The following is a 17,393-nucleotide window of genomic DNA, read 5'->3' as shown; positions in this document are numbered from 1 at the left end:
CCTTGGAAGAGTGGTGGAGCACACAGTAGCTTAACAAGACAGTTTTAATGCTCCTTGGAACAGTGGTGGAGGTCACAGTAGCTTAACAAGACAGTTTTAATGCCCCTTGGAAGAGTGGTTGAGGTCACAGTAGCTTAACAGGACACTTTTAATGCCCCTTGGAAGAGTGGTGGAGGTCACAGTAGCTTAACAAGACGGTTTTAATGCCCCTTGGAAGAGTGGTGGAGGTCGCAGTGGAATAAAAAGACAATATCAATGCCCCTTGGAAGAGTGGTGGAGGTCACAGCAGCTTAACAAGATGGTTTTAATGCCCTTTGGAAGAGCTGTGGAGTTAAGAGAGGTTTAACAAAGACGGTTTTAATGCCCCTTGGAAGAGTGGTGGAGCACACAGTAGCTTAACAAGACAGTTTTAATGCTCCTTGGAACAGTGGTGGAGGTCACAGAAGCTTAACAAGACAGTTTTAATGCCCTTGGAAGAGTGGTTGAGGTCACAGTAGCTTAACAGGACAGTTTTAATGCCCCTTGGAAGAGTGGTGGAGGTCACAGTAGCTTAACAAGACAGTTTTAATGCCCCTTGGAAGAGTGGTGGAGGTCGCATTGGAATAAAAAGACAATATCAATGCCCCTTGGAAGAGTGGTGGAGGTCACAACAGCTTAACAAGATGGTTTTATTGCACCTTGGAAGAGTGGTGGAGGTCACAGTAGCTTAACAAGACAGTTTTAATGCCCCTTGGAAGAGTGGTGGAGGTCACAGTAGCTTAACAAGACGGTTTTAATGCCCCTTGGGAGAGAAGTGGAGTTCAGAGTGGTTTAACAAGACAGCTTTAATGCCCCTTGGAAGAGTGGTGGAGGTCACAGTAACTTAACAAGACAGTTCTAATGCCCCTTGGAAGAGTGGTGGAGGTCACAGTAGCTTAACAAGATGGTTTTAATGCCCCTTGGAAGAGCTGTGGAGTTCAGAGTGTTTTAACAAGACGGTTTTAATGCCCCTTGGAAGAGTGGTGGAGGTCACAGTAGCTTAACAAGACAGTTTTAATGCCCCTTGGAAGAGTGGTGGAGGTCACAGTAGCTTAACAAGACAGTTTTAATGCCCATTGGAAGAGTGGTGGAAGTAGCAGTGGAATAAAAAGACAATATCACTGCCCATTGGAAGAGTGGTGGAGGTCAAAGTAGCTTAACAAGACAGTTTTAATGCCCCTTGGAAGAGTGGTGGAGGTCACAGTAGCTTAACAAGACAGTTTTAATGCCCCTTGGAAGAGTGGTGGAGGTCACAGTAGCTTAACAAGACAGTTTTAATGCCCCTTGGAAAAGTGGTGGAAGTTGCAGTGGAAAAAAAAGACAATATCAATGCCCATTGGAAGAGTGGTGGAGGTCACAGTGGAATAAAAAGACAATATCAATGCCCCTGGGAAGAGTGGTGGAGGTCACAGTAGCTTAACAAGACAGTTTTAATGCCCCTTCGAAGAGCTGTGGAGCTCAGAGTGGTTTAACAAGACAGTTTTAATGCCCCTTGGAAGAGTTGTGGAGGTCACAGTAGCTTAATAAGACAGTTTTAATGCCCCTTCGAAGAGTGGTGGAGGTCACAGTAGCTTAACAAGACAGTTTTAATGCCCCTTGGAAGAGTGGTGAAGGTCACAGTAGCTTAACAAGACAGTTTTAATGCCCCTTGGAAGAGTGGTGGAGGTCACAGTTGCTTAACAAGACAGTTTTAATGCTTCTTGGAAGAGTGGTGGAAGTCGCAGTGGAATAAAAAGACAATATTTATGCCCATTGGAAGAGTGGTGGAGGTCACAGTAGCTTAACAAGACGGTTTTAATGCCACTTGAAAGAGCTATGGAGTTCAGAGTGTTTAACAAGACTGTTTTAATGCACCTTGGAAGAGTGGTGGAGGTCACAGTAGCTAAAAAAGACAGTTTTAATGCCCCTTGGAACACTGGTGGAGGTCACAGTAGCTTAACAAGACGGTTTTAATGCCCCTTGGAAGAGTGGTGGAAGTCGCAGTGGAATAAAAAGACAATATCAATGCCCATTGGAAGAGTGGTGGAGGTCATAGTAGCTTAACAAGATGGTTTTAATGTCCCTTGGAAGAGTGGTGGAGGTCACAGTAGCTTAACAAGTCAGTTTTAATGCAACTTGGAAGAGTGGTGGAGGTCACAGTGGAATAAAAAGACAATATCAATGCCCAATGGAAGAGTGGTGGCAGTCACAGTAGCTTAACAAGACGGTTTTAATGTCCCTTGGAAGAGTGGTGGAGCTCACAGTAGCTTAAACAAGTCAGTTTTAATGCCCCTTGGAAGAGTGGTGGAGGTCACAGTAGCTTAACAAGACGGTTTTAATTCCCCTTGGAATAGTGGTGGAGGTCACAGTAGCTTAACAAGATGGTTTTAATGCCCCTTGAAAGAGCTGTGGTGTTCAGAGTAGTTTAGCAAGATGGTATTAATGCCACTTGGAAGAGTGGTGGAGGTCAGAGTAGCTTAAAAAGACAGTTTTAATGCCCCTTGGAAGAGTGGTGGAGGTCACAGTAGCTTAACAAGACGGTTTTAATGCCCCTTGCAAGAGTGGTGGAGGTCACAGTAGCTTAACAAGACAGTTTTAATGCCCCTTGGAAAAGTGGTGGAGGTCACAGTAGCTTAAGAACACGGTTTTAATGCCCCTTTGGAGAGAAGTGGAGTTCAGAGTGGTTTAACAAGACGGCTTTAATGCCCCTTGGAAGAGTGGTGGTGGTCACAGTAGCTTAAAAAGACAGTTTTAATGCCCCTTGGAAGAGTGGTGGAGGTCACAGTAGCTTAACAAGACGGTTTTAATGCCCCTTGGAAGATTGGTGGAGGTAACAGTAGCTTAATAAGATGGTTTTAATGCCCCTTGGAAGAGTGGTGGAGGTCACAGTAGCTTAACAAGACGGTTTTAATGCCCCTTGGAAGAGTGGTGGAGGTCGCAGTGGAATAAAAAGACAATATCAATGACCCTTGGAAGAGTGGTGGAGGTCACAGCAGCTTAACAAGATGGTTTTAATGCCCCTTGGAAGAGCTGTGGAGTTAAGAGAGGTTTAACAAAGACGGTTTTAATGCCCCTTGGAAGAGTGGTGGAGCACACAGTAGCTTAACAAGACAGTTTTAATGCTCCTTGGAACAGTGGTGGAGGTCACAGTAGCTTAACAAGACAGTTTTAATGCCCCTTGGAAGAGTGGTTGAGGTCACAGTAGCTTAACAGGACACTTTTAATGCCCCTTGGAAGAGTGGTGGAGGTCACAGTAGCTTAACAAGACGGTTTTAATGCCCCTTGGAAGAGTGGTGGAGGTCGCAGTGGAATAAAAAGACAATATCAATGACCCTTGGAAGAGTGGTGGAGGTCACAGCAGCTTAACAAGATGGTTTTAATGCCCCTTGGAAGAGCTGTGGAGTTAAGAGAGGTTTAACAAAGACGGTTTTAATGCCCCTTGGAATAGTGGTGGAGCACACAGTAGCTTAACAAGACAGTTTTAATGCTCCTTGGAACAGTGGTGGAGGTCACAGTAGCTTAACAAGACAGTTTTAATGCCCCTTGGAAGAGTGGTTGAGGTCACAGTAGCTTAACAGGACACTTTTAATGCCCCTTGGAAGAGTGGTGGAGGTCACAGTAGCTTAACAAGACGGTTTTAATGCCCCTTGGAAGAGTGGTGGAGGTCGCAGTGGAATAAAAAGACAATATCAATGCCCCTTGGAAGAGTGGTGGAGGTCAAAGCAGCTTAACAAGATGGTTTTAATGCCCTTTGGAAGAGCTGTGGAGTTAAGAGAGGTTTAACAAAGACGGTTTTAATGCCCCTTGGAAGAGTGGTGGAGCACACAGTAGCTTAACAAGACAGTTTTAATGCTCCTTGGAACAGTGGTGGAGGTCACAGAAGCTTAACAAGACAGTTTTAATGCCCTTGGAAGAGTGGTTGAGGTCACAGTAGCTTAACAGGACAGTTTTAATGCCCCTTGGAAGAGTGGTGGAGGTCACAGTAGCTTAACAAGACAGTTTTAATGCCCCTTGGAAGAGTGGTGGAGGTCGCATTGGAATAAAAAGACAATATCAATGCCCCTTGGAAGAGTGGTGGAGGTCACAACAGCTTAACAAGATGGTTTTATTGCACCTTGGAAGAGTGGTGGAGGTCACAGTAGCTTAACAAGACAGTTTTAATGCCCCTTGGAAGAGTGGTGGAGGTCACAGTAGCTTAACAAGACGGTTTTAATGCCCCTTGGGAGAGAAGTGGAGTTCAGAGTGGTTTAACAAGACAGCTTTAATGCCCCTTGGAAGAGTGGTGGAGGTCACAGTAGCTTAACAAGATGGTTTTAATGCCCCTTGGAAGAGCTGTGGAGTTCAGAGTGTTTTAACAAGACGGTTTTAATGCCCCTTGGAAGAGTGGTGGAGGTCACAGTAGCTTAACAAGACAGTTTTAATGCCCCTTGGAAGAGTGGTGGAGGTCACAGTAGCTTAACAAGACAGTTTTAATGCCCATTGGAAGAGTGGTGGAAGTAGCAGTGGAATAAAAAGACAATATCACTGCCCATTGGAAGAGTGGTGGAGGTCAAAGTAGCTTAACAAGACAGTTTTAATGCCCCTTGGAAGAGTGGTGGAGGTCACAGTAGCTTAACAAGACAGTTTTAATGCCCCTTGGAAGAGTGGTGGAGGTCACAGTAGCTTAACAAGACAGTTTTAATGCCCCTTGGAAAAGTGGTGGAAGTCGCAGTGGAAAAAAAAGACAATATCAATGCCCATTGGAAGAGTGGTGGAGGTCACAGTGGAATAAAAAGACAATATCAATGCCCCTGGGAAGAGTGGTGGAGGTCACAGTAGCTTAACAAGACAGTTTTAATGCCCCTTCGAAGAGCTGTGGAGCTCAGAGTGGTTTAACAAGACAGTTTTAATGCCCCTTGGAAGAGTTGTGGAGGTCACAGTAGCTTAATAAGACAGTTTTAATGCCCCTTCGAAGAGTGGTGGAGGTCACAGTAGCTTAACAAGACAGTTTTAATGCCCCTTGGAAGAGTGGTGAAGGTCACAGTAGCTTAACAAGACAGTTTTAATGCCCCTTGGAAGAGTGGTGGAGGTCACAGTTGCTTAACAAGACAGTTTTAATGCTTCTTGGAAGAGTGGTGGAAGTCGCAGTGGAATAAAAAGACAATATTTATGCCCATTGGAAGAGTGGTGGAGGTCACAGTAGCTTAACAAGACGGTTTTAATGCCACTTGAAAGAGCTATGGAGTTCAGAGTGTTTAACAAGACTGTTTTAATGCACCTTGGAAGAGTGGTGGAGGTCACAGTAGCTAAAAAAGACAGTTTTAATGCCCCTTGGAACACTGGTGGAGGTCACAGTAGCTTAACAAGACGGTTTTAATGCCCCTTGGAAGAGTGGTGGAAGTCGCAGTGGAATAAAAAGACAATATCAATGCCCATTGGAAGAGTGGTGGAGGTCATAGTAGCTTAACAAGATGGTTTTAATGTCCCTTGGAAGAGTGGTGGAGGTCACAGTAGCTTAACAAGTCAGTTTTAATGCAACTTGGAAGAGTGGTGGAGGTCACAGTGGAATAAAAAGACAATATCAATGCCCAATGGAAGAGTGGTGGCAGTCACAGTAGCTTAACAAGACGGTTTTAATGTCCCTTGGAAGAGTGGTGGAGCTCACAGTAGCTTAAACAAGTCAGTTTTAATGCCCCTTGGAAGAGTGGTGGAGGTCACAGTAGCTTAACAAGACGGTTTTAATTCCCCTTGGAATAGTGGTGGAGGTCACAGTAGCTTAACAAGATGGTTTTAATGCCCCTTGAAAGAGCTGTGGTGTTCAGAGTAGTTTAGCAAGATGGTATTAATGCCACTTGGAAGAGTGGTGGAGGTCAGAGTAGCTTAAAAAGACAGTTTTAATGCCCCTTGGAAGAGTGGTGGAGGTCACAGTAGCTTAACAAGACGGTTTTAATGCCCCTTGCAAGAGTGGTGGAGGTCACAGTAGCTTAAACAAGAATGTCTTAATGCCCCTTGGAAGAGTGGTGGAGGTCACAGTAGCTTAACAAGACAGTTTTAATGCCCCATGGAAGTGTGGTGGAGGTCACAGTAGCTTAACAAGACGTTTTTAATGCCCCTTGGAAGAGAAGTGAAGTTCAGAGTGGTTTAAAAAGACGGTTTTAATGCCCCTTGGGAGAGTGGTGGAGGTCTCAGTAGCTTAACAAGACGGTTTTAATGCCCCTTGGAAGAGTGGTGGAGGTCACAGTAGCTTAACAAGATGGTTTTAATGCCCCTTGGAAGAGTGGTGGAGGTCACAGTAGCTTAACAAGATAGTTTTAATGACCCTTGGAAGAGTGGTGGAGGTCGCAGTGGAATAAAAAGACAATATCAATGCCCCTTGGAAGAGTGGTGGAGGTCACAGTAGCTTAACAAGATGGTTTTAATGCCCCTTGGAAGAGCTGTGGAGTTCAGAGTGTTTTAACAAGACGGTTTTAATGCCCCTTGGAAGAGTGGTGGAGGTCACAGTAGCTTGACAAGACAGTTTTAATGCCCCTTGGAAGAGTGGTGGAGGTCACAGTAGCTTAACAAGACAGTTTTAATGCCCCTTGGAAAACTGGTGGAAGTCGCAGTGGAAAAAAAAGACAATATCAATGCGCATTGGAAGAGTGGAGGAGGTCACAGTGGAAAAAAAGACAATATCAATGCCCCTGGGAAGAGTGGTGGAGGTCACAGTAGCTTAACAAGACAGTTTTAATGCCCCTTGGAAGAGCTCTGGAGCTCAGAGTGGTTTAACAAGACAGTTTTAATGCCCCTTGGAAGAGTGGTGGAGGTCACAGTAGCTTAACAAGACAGTTTTAATGCCCCTTCGAAGAGTGGTGGAGGTCACAGTAGCTTAACAAGACGGTTTTAATGCCACTTGAAAGAGCTATGGAGTTCAGAGTGGTTTAACAAGACTGTTTTAATGCACCTTGGAAGAGTGGTGGAGGTCACAGTAGCTAAAAAAGACAGTTTTAATGCCCCTTGGAACACTGGTGGAGGTCACAGTAGCTTAACAAGACGGTTTTAATGCCCCTTGAAAGAGTGGTGTAGGTCACAGTAGCTTAAACAAGATGGTTTTAATGCCCCTTGGAAGAGTGGTGGAGGTCGCAGTGGAATAAAAAGACAATATCAATGCCCCTGGGAAGAGTGGTGGAGGTCACAGTAGCTTAACAAGACGGTTTTAATGCCCCTTGGAAGAGCTGTGGAGCTCAGAGTGGTTTAGGAAGACAGTTTTAATGCCCCTTGGAAGAGTGGTGGAGGTCACAGTAGATTAACAAGACAGTTTTAAAGCCCCTTGGAACAGTGATGGAGGTCACAGTAGCTTAACAAGACAGTTTCAATGCCCCTTGGAAGAGTGGTGGAGGTCACAGTAGCTTAACACGACAGTTTTAATGCCCCTTGGAAGAGTGGTGGAGGTCACAGTAGCTTAACAAGACGGTTTTAATGCCCCTTGGGAGAGAAGTGGAGTTCAGAGTGGTTTAACAAGACAGCTTTAATGCCCCTTGGAAGAGTGGTGGAGGTCACAGTAGCTTAACAAGACAGTTTTAATGCCCCTTGGAAGAGTGGTGGAGGTCACAGTAGCTTAACAAGACGGTTTTAATGTCCCTTGGAAGAGAAGTGGAGTTCAGAGTGGTTTAACAAGATGGTTTTAATGACCCATGGAAGAGTGGTGGAGGTCACAGTAGCTTAAAAAGACAGTTTTAATGCCCCTTGGAAGAGTGGTGGAGGTCACAGTAGCTTAACAAGACGGTTTTAATGCCCCTTGGAAGAGTGGTCGAGGTCACAGTAGCTTAACAAGACGGTTTTAATGCCCCTGGAAAGAGCTGTGGAGTTCAGAGTGGTTTAACAAGACTGTTTTAATGCCCCTTGTAAGAGTGGTGGAGGTCACAGTAGCTTAACAAGACAGTTTTAATGCCCGTTGGAAGACTGGTGGAGGTCACAGTAGCTTAACAAGACGGTTTTAATGCCCCTTGGAAGAGTGGTGGAGGTCACAGTAGCTTAAACAAGATGGTTTTAATGCCCCTTGGAAGAGTGGTGGAGGTCGCAGTGGAATAAAAAGACGAAACCAATGCACCTTGGAAGAGTGGTGGAGGTCACAGTAGCTTAACAAGACGGTTTTAATTCCCCTCGGAAGAGTTGTGGAGTTCAGAGAGGTTTAACAAGACAGTTTTAATGCCCCTTGGAAGAGTGGTGGAGGTCACAGTAGCTTAACAAGACAGTTTTAATGCCCCTTGGAACAGTGGTGGAGGTCACAGTAGCTTAACAAGACAGTTTCAATGACCTTTGGAAGAGGGTTGGAGGTCACAGTAGCTTAACAAGACAGTTTTAATGCCCCTTGGAAGAGTGGTGGAGGTCACAGTAGTTTAACAAGACGGTTTTAATGCCCCTTGGGAGAGAAGTGGAGTTCGGAGTGGTTTAACAAGACGGCTTTAATGCCCCTTGGAAGAGTGGTGGTGGTCACAGTAGCTTAACAAGACAGTTTTAATGCCCCTTGGAAGATTGGTGGAGGTCACAGTAGCTTAACAAGATGGTTTTAATGCCCCTTGGAAGAGTGGTGGAGGTCACAGTAGCTTAACAAGACGGTTTTAATGCCCCTTGGAAGATTGGTGGAGGTCACAGTAGCTTAACAAGATGGTTTTAATGCCCCTTGGAAGAGTGGTAGAGGTCACAGTAGCTTAACAAGACGGTTTTAATGCCCCTTGGAAGAGTGGTGGAGGTCGCAGTGGAATAAAAAGACAATATCAATTCCCCTTGGAAGAGTGGTGGAGGTCACAGCAGCTTAACAAGATGGTTTTAATGCCCCTTGGAAGAGCTGTGGAGTTCAGAGAGGTTTAACAAAGACGGTTTTAATGCCCCTTGGAAGAGTGGTGGAGGACACAGTAGCTTAACAAGACAGTTTTAATGCTCCTTAGAACAGTGGTGGAGGTCACAGTAGCTTAACAAGACAGTTTTAATGCTCCTTGGAAGAGTGGTTGAGGTCACAGTAGCTTAACAAGACAGTTTTAATGCCCCTTGGAAGAGTGGTGGAGGTCGCAGTGGAATAAAAAGACAATATCAATGCCCCTTGGAAGAGTGGTGAAGGACACAGTAGCTTAACAAGACAGTTTTAATGCTCCTTGGAACAGTGGTGGAGGTCACAGTAGCTTAACAAGACGGTTTTAATGCCCCTTGGAAGAGTGGTGGAGGTTACAGTAGCTTAACAAGACAGTTTTAATGCCCCTTGGAAGAGTGGTGGAGGTCGCAGTGGAATAAAAAGACAATATCAATGCCCCTTGGAAAAGTGGTGGAGGTCACAACAGCTAAACAAGATGGTTTTATTGCACCTTGGAAGAGTGGTGGAGGTCACAGTAGCTTAACAAGACAGTTTTAATGCCCCTTGGAAGAGTGGTGGAGGTCACAGTAGCTTAACAAGACAGTTTTAATGCCCCTTGGAAGAGTGGTAGAGATCACAGTAGCTTAACAAGACAGTTTTAATGCCCCTTGGAATAGTGGTGGAGGTCACAGTAGCTTAACAAGACAGTTTCAATGCCCTTTGGAAGAGTGGTGGAGGTCACAGTAGCTTAACAAGACAGTTTAAATGCCCCTTGGAAGAGTGGTGGAGGTCACAGTAGCTTAACAAGACGGTTTTAATGCCCCTTGGGAGAGAAGTGGCGTTCTGAGTGGTTTAACAAGACGGCTTTAATGCCCCTTGGAAGAGTGGTGGAGGTCACAGTAGCTTAACAAGACAGTTTTAATGCCCCTTGGAAGAGTGGTGGAGGTCACAGTAGCTTAACAAGATGGTTTTAATGCCCCTTGGAAGAGTGGTGAAGGTCACAGTAGCTTAACAAGACAGTTTTAATGCCCCTTGGAAGAGTGGTGGAGGTCACAGTAGCTTAACAAGACGGTTTTAATGCCCCTTGGGAGAGAAGTGGAGTTCAGAGTGGTTTAACAAGACAGATTTAATGCCCCTTGGAAGAGTGGTGGAGGTCACAGTAGCTTAACAAGACAGTTTTAATGCCCCTTGGAAGAGTGGTGGAGGTCACAGTAGCTTAACAAGACGGTTTTAATGTCCCTTGGAAGAGAAGTGGAGTTCAGAGTGGTTTAACAAGGTGGTTTTAATGACCCTTGGAAGAGTGGTGGAGGTCACAGTAGCTTAACAAGACAGTTTTAATGCCCCTTGGAAGAGTGGTGGAGGTCACAGTAGCTTAACAAGATGGTTTCAATGCCCCTGGAAAGAGCTGTGGAGTTCAGAGTGGTTTAACAAGACGGTTTTAATGCCCCTTGTAACAGTGGTGAAGGTCACAGTAGCTTAACAAGACAGTTTTAATGCCCTTGGAAGACTGGTGGAGGTCACAGTAGCGTAAACAAGATGGTTTTTATGCCCCTTGGAAGAGTGGTGGAGGTCGCAGTGGAATAAAAAGACAATATCAATGCCCCTTGGAAGAGTGGTGGAGGTCACAGTAGCTTAACAAGACGGTTTTAATTCCCCTTGGAAGAGTTGTGGAGCTCAGAGTGGTTTAACAAGACAGTTTTAATGCCCCTTGGAAGAGTGGTGGAGATCACAGTAGCTTAACAAGACAGTTTCAATGCCCTTTGGAAGAGTGGTGGAGGTCACAGTAGCTTAACAAGACAGTTTTAATGCCCCTTGGAAGAGTGGTGGAGGTCACAGTAGCTTAAAAAGACGGTTTTAATGCCCCTTGGGACAGAAGTGGAGTTCTGAGTGGTTTAACAAGACGGCTTTAATGCCCCTTGGAAGAGTGGTGGAGGTCACAGTAGCTTAACAAGACAGTTTTAATGCCCCTTGGAAGAGTGGTGGAGGTCACAGTAGCTTAACAAGATGGTTTTAATGCCCCTTGGAAGAGTGGTGGAGGTCACAGTAGCTTAACAAGACGGTTTTAATGCCCCTTGGAAGAGTGGTGGAGGTCGCAGTGGAATAAAAAGACAATATCAATGCCCCTTGGAAGAGTGGTGGAGGTCACAGTTGCTTAACAAGACGGTTTTAATGCCCCTTGGAAGAGTTGTGGAGCTCAGAGTGGTTTAACAAGACAGTTTTAATGCCCCTTGGAAGAGTGGTGGAGATCACAGTAGCTCAACAAGACAGTTTTAATGCCCCTTGGAATAGTGGTGGAGGTCACAGTAGCTTAACAAGACAGTTTCAATGCCCTTTGGAAGAGTGGTGGAGGTCACAGTAGCTTAACAAGACAGTTTTAATGCCCCTTGGAAGAGTGGTGGAGGTCACAGTAGCTTAACAAGACGGTTTTAATGCCCCTTGGGACAGAAGTGGAGTTCTGAGTGGTTTAACAAGACGGCTTTAATGCCCCTTGGAAGAGAGGTGGAGGTCACAGTAGCTTAACAAGACAGTTTTAATGCCCCTTGGAAGAGTGGTGGAGGTCACAGTAGCTTAACAAGATGGTTTTAATGCCCCTTCGAAGAGTGGTGGAGGTCACAGTAGCTTAACAAGACGGTTTTAATGGCCCTTGGAAGAGTGGTGGAGGTCGCAGTGGAATAAAAAGACAATATCAATGCCCCTTGGAAGAGTGGTGTAGGTCACAGCAGCTTAACAAGATGGTTTTAATGCCGCTTGGAAGAGCTGTGGAGTTCAGAGAGGTTTAACAAGACGGTTTTAATGCCCCTTGGAAGAGTGGTGGAGGTCGCAGTAAAATAAAAAGACAATATCAATGCCCCTTGGAAGAGTGGTGTAGGTCACAGCAGCTTAACAAGATGGTTTTAATGCCCCTTGGAAGAGCTGTGGAGTTCAGAGAGGTTTAACAAGACGGTTTTAATGCCCCTTGGAAGAGTGGTGGAGGTCACAGTAGCTTAACAAGACAGTTTTAATGCTCCTTGGAACAGAGGTGGAGGTCACAGTAGCTTAACAAGACAGTTTTAATGCCCCTTGGAAGAGTGGTTGGGCTCACAGTAGCTTAACAAGACAGTTTTAATGCCACTTGGAAGAGTGGTGGAGATCACAGTAGCTTAACAAGACGGTTTTAATGTTTTAATGCCCCTTGTAAGAGTGGTGGAGGTCACAGTAGCTTAACAAGACAGTTTTAATGCCCCTTGGAAGAGTGGTGGAGGTCGCAGTGGAATAAAAAGACAATATCAATGCCCCTTGGAAGAGTGGTGGAGGTCACAGTAGCTTAACAAGATGGTTTTATTGCCCCTTGAAAGAGCTGTGGAGTTCAGAGTGTTTTAACAAGACGGTTTTAATGCCCCTTGGAAGAATGTTGGAGGTCACAGTAGCTTAACAAGACAGTTTTAGTGCCCCTTGGAAGAGTGGTGGAGGTCACAGTTTCCTAACAAGACAGTTTTAATGCCCCTTGAAAGAGTAGTGGAGGTCACAGTAGCTTAACAAGACAGGTTTAATGCCCCTTGGAAGAGTGGTGGAAGTCGCAGTGGAATAAAAAGACAATATCAATTCCCATTGGAAGAGTGGTGGAGGTCACAGTAGCTTAACAAGATGGTTTTAATGTCCCTTGGAAGAGTGGTGGAGGTCACAGAATCTTAACAAGATGGTTTTAATGCCCCTTGAAAGAGCTGTGGACTTCAGAGTGGTTTAACAAGACAGTTTTAATGCTCCTTGGAACAGTGGTGGAGGTCACAGTAGCTTAACAAGACAGTTTTAATGCCCCTTGGAAGAGTGGTGGAAGTCGCCGTGGAATAAAAAGACAATATCAATGCCCATTGGAAGAGTGGTGCAGGTCACAGTAGCTTAACAAGACCGTTTTAATGTCCCTTGGAAGAGTGGTGGAGGTCACAGTAGCTTAACAAGACATTTTTAATGCCGCTTGGAAGAGTGGTGGAGGTCACAGTAGCTTAACAAGACAGTTTTAATGCCCCTTGGAAGAGTGGTGGAGGTCGCACTGGAATAAAAAGACAATATCAATACCCATTGGAAGAGTGGTGGCAGTCACAGTAGCTTAACAAGACTGTTTTAATGTACCTTGGAAGAGTGGTGGAGGTCAAAGAAGCTTAACAAGTCATTTTTAATGCCCCTTGAAAGAGCTGTGGAGTTCAGAGTGGTTTAACAAGATGGTTTTAATACCCCTTGGAAGAGTGGTGGAGGTCACAGTAGCTTAAACAAGACTGTTTTAATGCCCCTTGGAACAGTGGTGGAGGTCACAGTAGCTTAACAAGACAGTTTTAATGCCCCTTGGAAGAGTGGTGGAGGTCACAGTAGCTTAGCAGGACGGTTTAAAAGCCCCTTGGAAGAGAAGTGGAGTTCAGAGTGGTTTAACAAGACTGTTTTAATGCCCCTTGGAAGAGTGGTGGAGGTCACAGAAGCTTAACAAGACGGTTTTAATGCCCCTTGGAAGAGTGGTGGAGGTCACAGTAGCTTAACAAGATGGTTTTAATGTTTTTTGGAAGAGTGGTGGAGGTCGCAGTGGAATAAAATGACAATATCAATGCCCATTGGAATAGTGGTGGAGGTCTCAGTAGCTTAACAAGATGGTTTTAATGCCCCTTGGAAGAGGTGTGGAGTTCAGAGTGTTTTAACAAGACGGTTTTAATGACCCTTGGATGAGTGGTGGCGGTCACAGTAGCTCAACAAGACGGTTTTAATGCCCCTTGGAAGAGCTGTGGAGCTCAGAGCAGTTTAACAAGACAGTTTTAGTGCCCCTGTTAAGAGTGGTGGAGGTCACAGTAGCTTAACAAGACAGTTTCAATGACCCTTGGAAGAGTGGTGGAGGTCACAGTAGCTTAAAAAGACAGTTTTAATGCCCCTTGGAAGAGTGGTGGAGGTCACAGTAGCTTAACAAGACGGATTTAATGCCCCTTGGGAGATAAGTGGAGTTCAGAGTGGTTTAACAAGACAGCTTTAATGCCCCTTGGAAGAGTGGTGGAGGTCACAGTAGCTTAACAAGACAGTTTTAATGCCCCTTGGAAGAGTGGTGGAGGTCACAGTAGCTTAACAAGACGGTTTTAATGCCCCTTGGAAGAGAAGTGGAGTTCAGAGTGGTTTAACAAGATGGTTTTAATGCCCTTTGGAAGAGTGGTGGAGGTCACAGTAGCTTAACAAGACAGCTTTAATGCCTCTTGGAAGAGTGGTGGAGGTCACAGTAGCTTAACAAGACGGTTTTAATGCCACTTGGAAGAGAGGTGGAGGTCACAGTAGCTTAACAAGATGGTTTTAATGCCCCTTGGAAGAGTGGCGGAGGTCACAGTAGCTTAACAAGATGGTTTTAATGCCCGTTGGAAGAGTGGTGGATGTCGCAGTGGAATAAAAAGACAATATCAATGCCCCTTGGAAGAGCGGTGGAGGTCACAGTAGCTTAACAAGATGGTTTTAATGCCCCTTGGAAGAGCTGTGGAGTTCAGAGTGTTTTAACAAGACGGTTTTAATGCCCCTTGGAAGAGTGGTGGCGGTCACAGTCGCTTAACAAGACAGTTTTAATGCCCCTTGGAAGAGTGGTGGAGGTCACAGTAGCTTAACAAGACGGTTTTAATGCCCCTTGGAAGAGTGGTGGAGGTCACAGTAGCTTATCAAGACAGTTTTAATGTCCCTTGGAAGAGTGGTGGAGGTCACAGTAGCTTAACAAGACAGTTTTAATGCCCCTGGAAGATAGGTGGATGTCACAGTAACTTAACAAGACGGTTTTAATGCCCCTTGGAAGAGCTGTGGAGCTCAGAGCGGTTTAACAAGACAGTTTTAATGCCCCTAGGAAAAGTGGTGGAGCTCACAGTAGCTTAACAAGACAGTTTTAATGCCCCTTGGAACAGTGGTGGAGGTCACAGTAGCTTAACAAGACAGTTTCAATGCCCCTTGGAAGAGTGGTGGAGGTCACAGTAGCTTAACAAGACAGTTTTAATGCCCCTTGGAAGAGTGGTGGAGGTCACAGTAGCTTAACAAGACTGATTTAATGCCCCTTGGGAGATAAGTGGAGTACAGAGTGGTTTAACAAGACAGCTTTAATGCCCCTTGGAAGAGTGGTAGAGGTCACAGTAGCTTAGCAAGACAGTTGTAATGCCCCTTGGAAGAGTGGTGGAGGTCACAGTAGCTTAACAAGACAGTTTTAATGCCCCTGGGAAGAGTGGTGGAGGTCACAGTAGCTTAACAAGACAGTTTTAATGCCCCTTGGAACAGTGGTGGAGGTCACAGTAGCTTAACAAGACAGTTTCAATGACCCTTGGAACAGTGGTGGAGGTCACAGTAGCTTAAAAAGACAGTTTTAATGCCCCTTGGAAGAGTGGTGGAGGTCACAGTAGCTTAACAAGACGGTGTTAATGCCCCTTGGAAGAGAAGTGGAGTTCAGAGTGGTTTAACAAGTTGGTTTTAATGCCCCTTGGAAGAGTGGTGGAGGTCACAGTAGCTTAACAAGACAGCTTTAATGCCCCTTGGAAGAGTGGTGGAGGTCACAGTAGCTTAACAAGACAGTTTCAATGACCCTTGGAACAGTGGTGGAGGTCACAGTAGCTTAAAAAGACAGTTTTAATGCCCCTTGGAAGAGTGGTGGAGGTCACAGTAGCTTAAGAAGACGGATTTAATGCCACTTGGGAGATAAGTGGAGTTCAGAGTGGTTTAACAAGACAGCTTTAATGCCCCTTGGAAGAGTGGTGGAGGTCACAGTAGCTTAACAAGACAGTTTTAATGCCCCTTGGAAGAGTGGTGGAGGTCACAGTAGCTTAACAAGACGGTGTTAATGCCCCTTGGAAGAGAAGTGGAGTTCAGAGTGGTTTAACAAGTTGGTTTTAATGCCCCTTGGAAGAGTGGTGGAGGTCACAGTAGCTTAACAAGACAGCTTTAATGCCCCTTGGAAGAGTGGTGGAGGTCACAGAAGCTTAACAAGACAGTTTTAATGCCCCTTGGAAGAGTGGTGGAGATCACAGTAGCTTAAAGAAGACTGTTTTAATGCCCCTTGGAAGAGAGGTGGAGATCACAGTAGCTTAAACAAGACTGTTTTAATGCCCCTTGGAAGAGTGGTGGAGGTCGCAGTGGTATAAAAAGACATATCAATGCCCCTTGGAAGAGTGGTGGAGGTCACAGTAGCTTAACAATATGGTTTTAATGCCGCTTGGAAGAGCTGTGAAGTTCAGAGTGGTTTAACAAGACAGTTTTAATACCCCTTGGAACAGTGGTGGAGGTCACAGTAGCTTAACAAGACAGCTTTAATGCCCCTTGGAAGAGTGGTGGAAGTCGCAGTGGAATAAAAAGACAATATCAATGACCATTGGAAGAGTGGTGGAGGTCACAGTAGCTTAACAAGATGGTTTTAATGTCCCTTGGAAGAGTGGTGGAGGTCACAGTAGCGTAACAAGTCAGTTTTAATGCCCCTTGGAAGAGTGGTGGAGGTCACAGTGGAATAAAAGACAATATCAATGCCCATTGGAAGAGTGCTGGCAGTCACAGTAGCTTAACAAGACGGATTTAATGTCCCTTGGAAGGGTGGTGGAGGTCAGAGTAGCTTAACAAGACGGTTTTAATGCCCCTTGGAAGAGAAGTGGAGTTCAGAGTGATTTAACAAGACGGTTTTAATGCCCCTTGGAAGACTGGTGGAGGTCACAGTAGCTTATCAAGACAGTTTTAATGCCCCTTGGAAGAGTGGTGGAGGTCACAGTAGCTTAACAAGACAGTTTTAATGCCACTTGGAAGAGTGGTGAAGGTCACAATAGCTTAACAAGACAGTTTTAATGCCCCTTGGAAGAGTGGTGGAGGTCACAGTAGCTTAACAAGACAGTTTTAATGCCCCTTGGAAGAGTGGTGGAAGTCGCAGTGGAATAAAAAGACAATATCTATGCCCATTGGAAGAGTGTTGGAGGTCACAGTATCTTAACAAGATGGTTTTAATGCCCCTTGGAAGAGCTGTGGATCTCAGTGTGGTTTAACAAGACAGTCTTAATGCCCCTTGGAACAGTGGTGGAGGTCACAGTAGTTTAACAAGACAGTTTTAATGCCCCTTGGAACAGTGGTGGAGGTCACATTAGCTTAACAAGACAGTTTCAATGCCCCTTGGAAGAGTGGTGGAGGTCACAGTAGCTTAACAAAATGGTTTTAATGCTCTTTGGAAAAGTGGTGGAGGTCGCAGTGGAATAAAAAGACAATATCAATGCCCCTTGGAAGAGTGGTGGAGGTCACAGTAGCTTAACTAGATCGTTTTAATGACCATTGGAAGAGCTGTGGAGTTCAGAGTGTTTTAAAAAGATGGTTTTAATGCCCCTTGGAAGAGTGGTGGCGGTCACAGTCGCTTAACAAGACAGTTTTAATGCCCCTTGGAAGAGTGGTGGAGGTCACAGTAGCTTAACAAGACGGTTTTAATGCCCCTTGGAAGAGTGGTGGAGGTCACAGTAGCTTTTCAAGACAGTTTTAATGTCCCTTGGAAGAGTGGTGGAGGTCACAGTAGCTTAACAAGACAGTTTTAATGCCCCTGGAAGAGAGGTGGAGGTCACAGTAACTTAACAAGACAGTTTTAATGCCCCTTGGAAGAGTG

This window comes from Phyllobates terribilis, unplaced genomic scaffold (genome assembly GCF_046119375.1).
Source record: "Phyllobates terribilis strain yellow unplaced genomic scaffold, ASM4611937v1 Scaffold_3__8_contigs__length_932513732, whole genome shotgun sequence".
Classification (NCBI taxonomy): Eukaryota; Metazoa; Chordata; class Amphibia; order Anura; family Dendrobatidae; genus Phyllobates; species Phyllobates terribilis.
Note: the sequence above shows the minus strand (reverse complement) of the source record.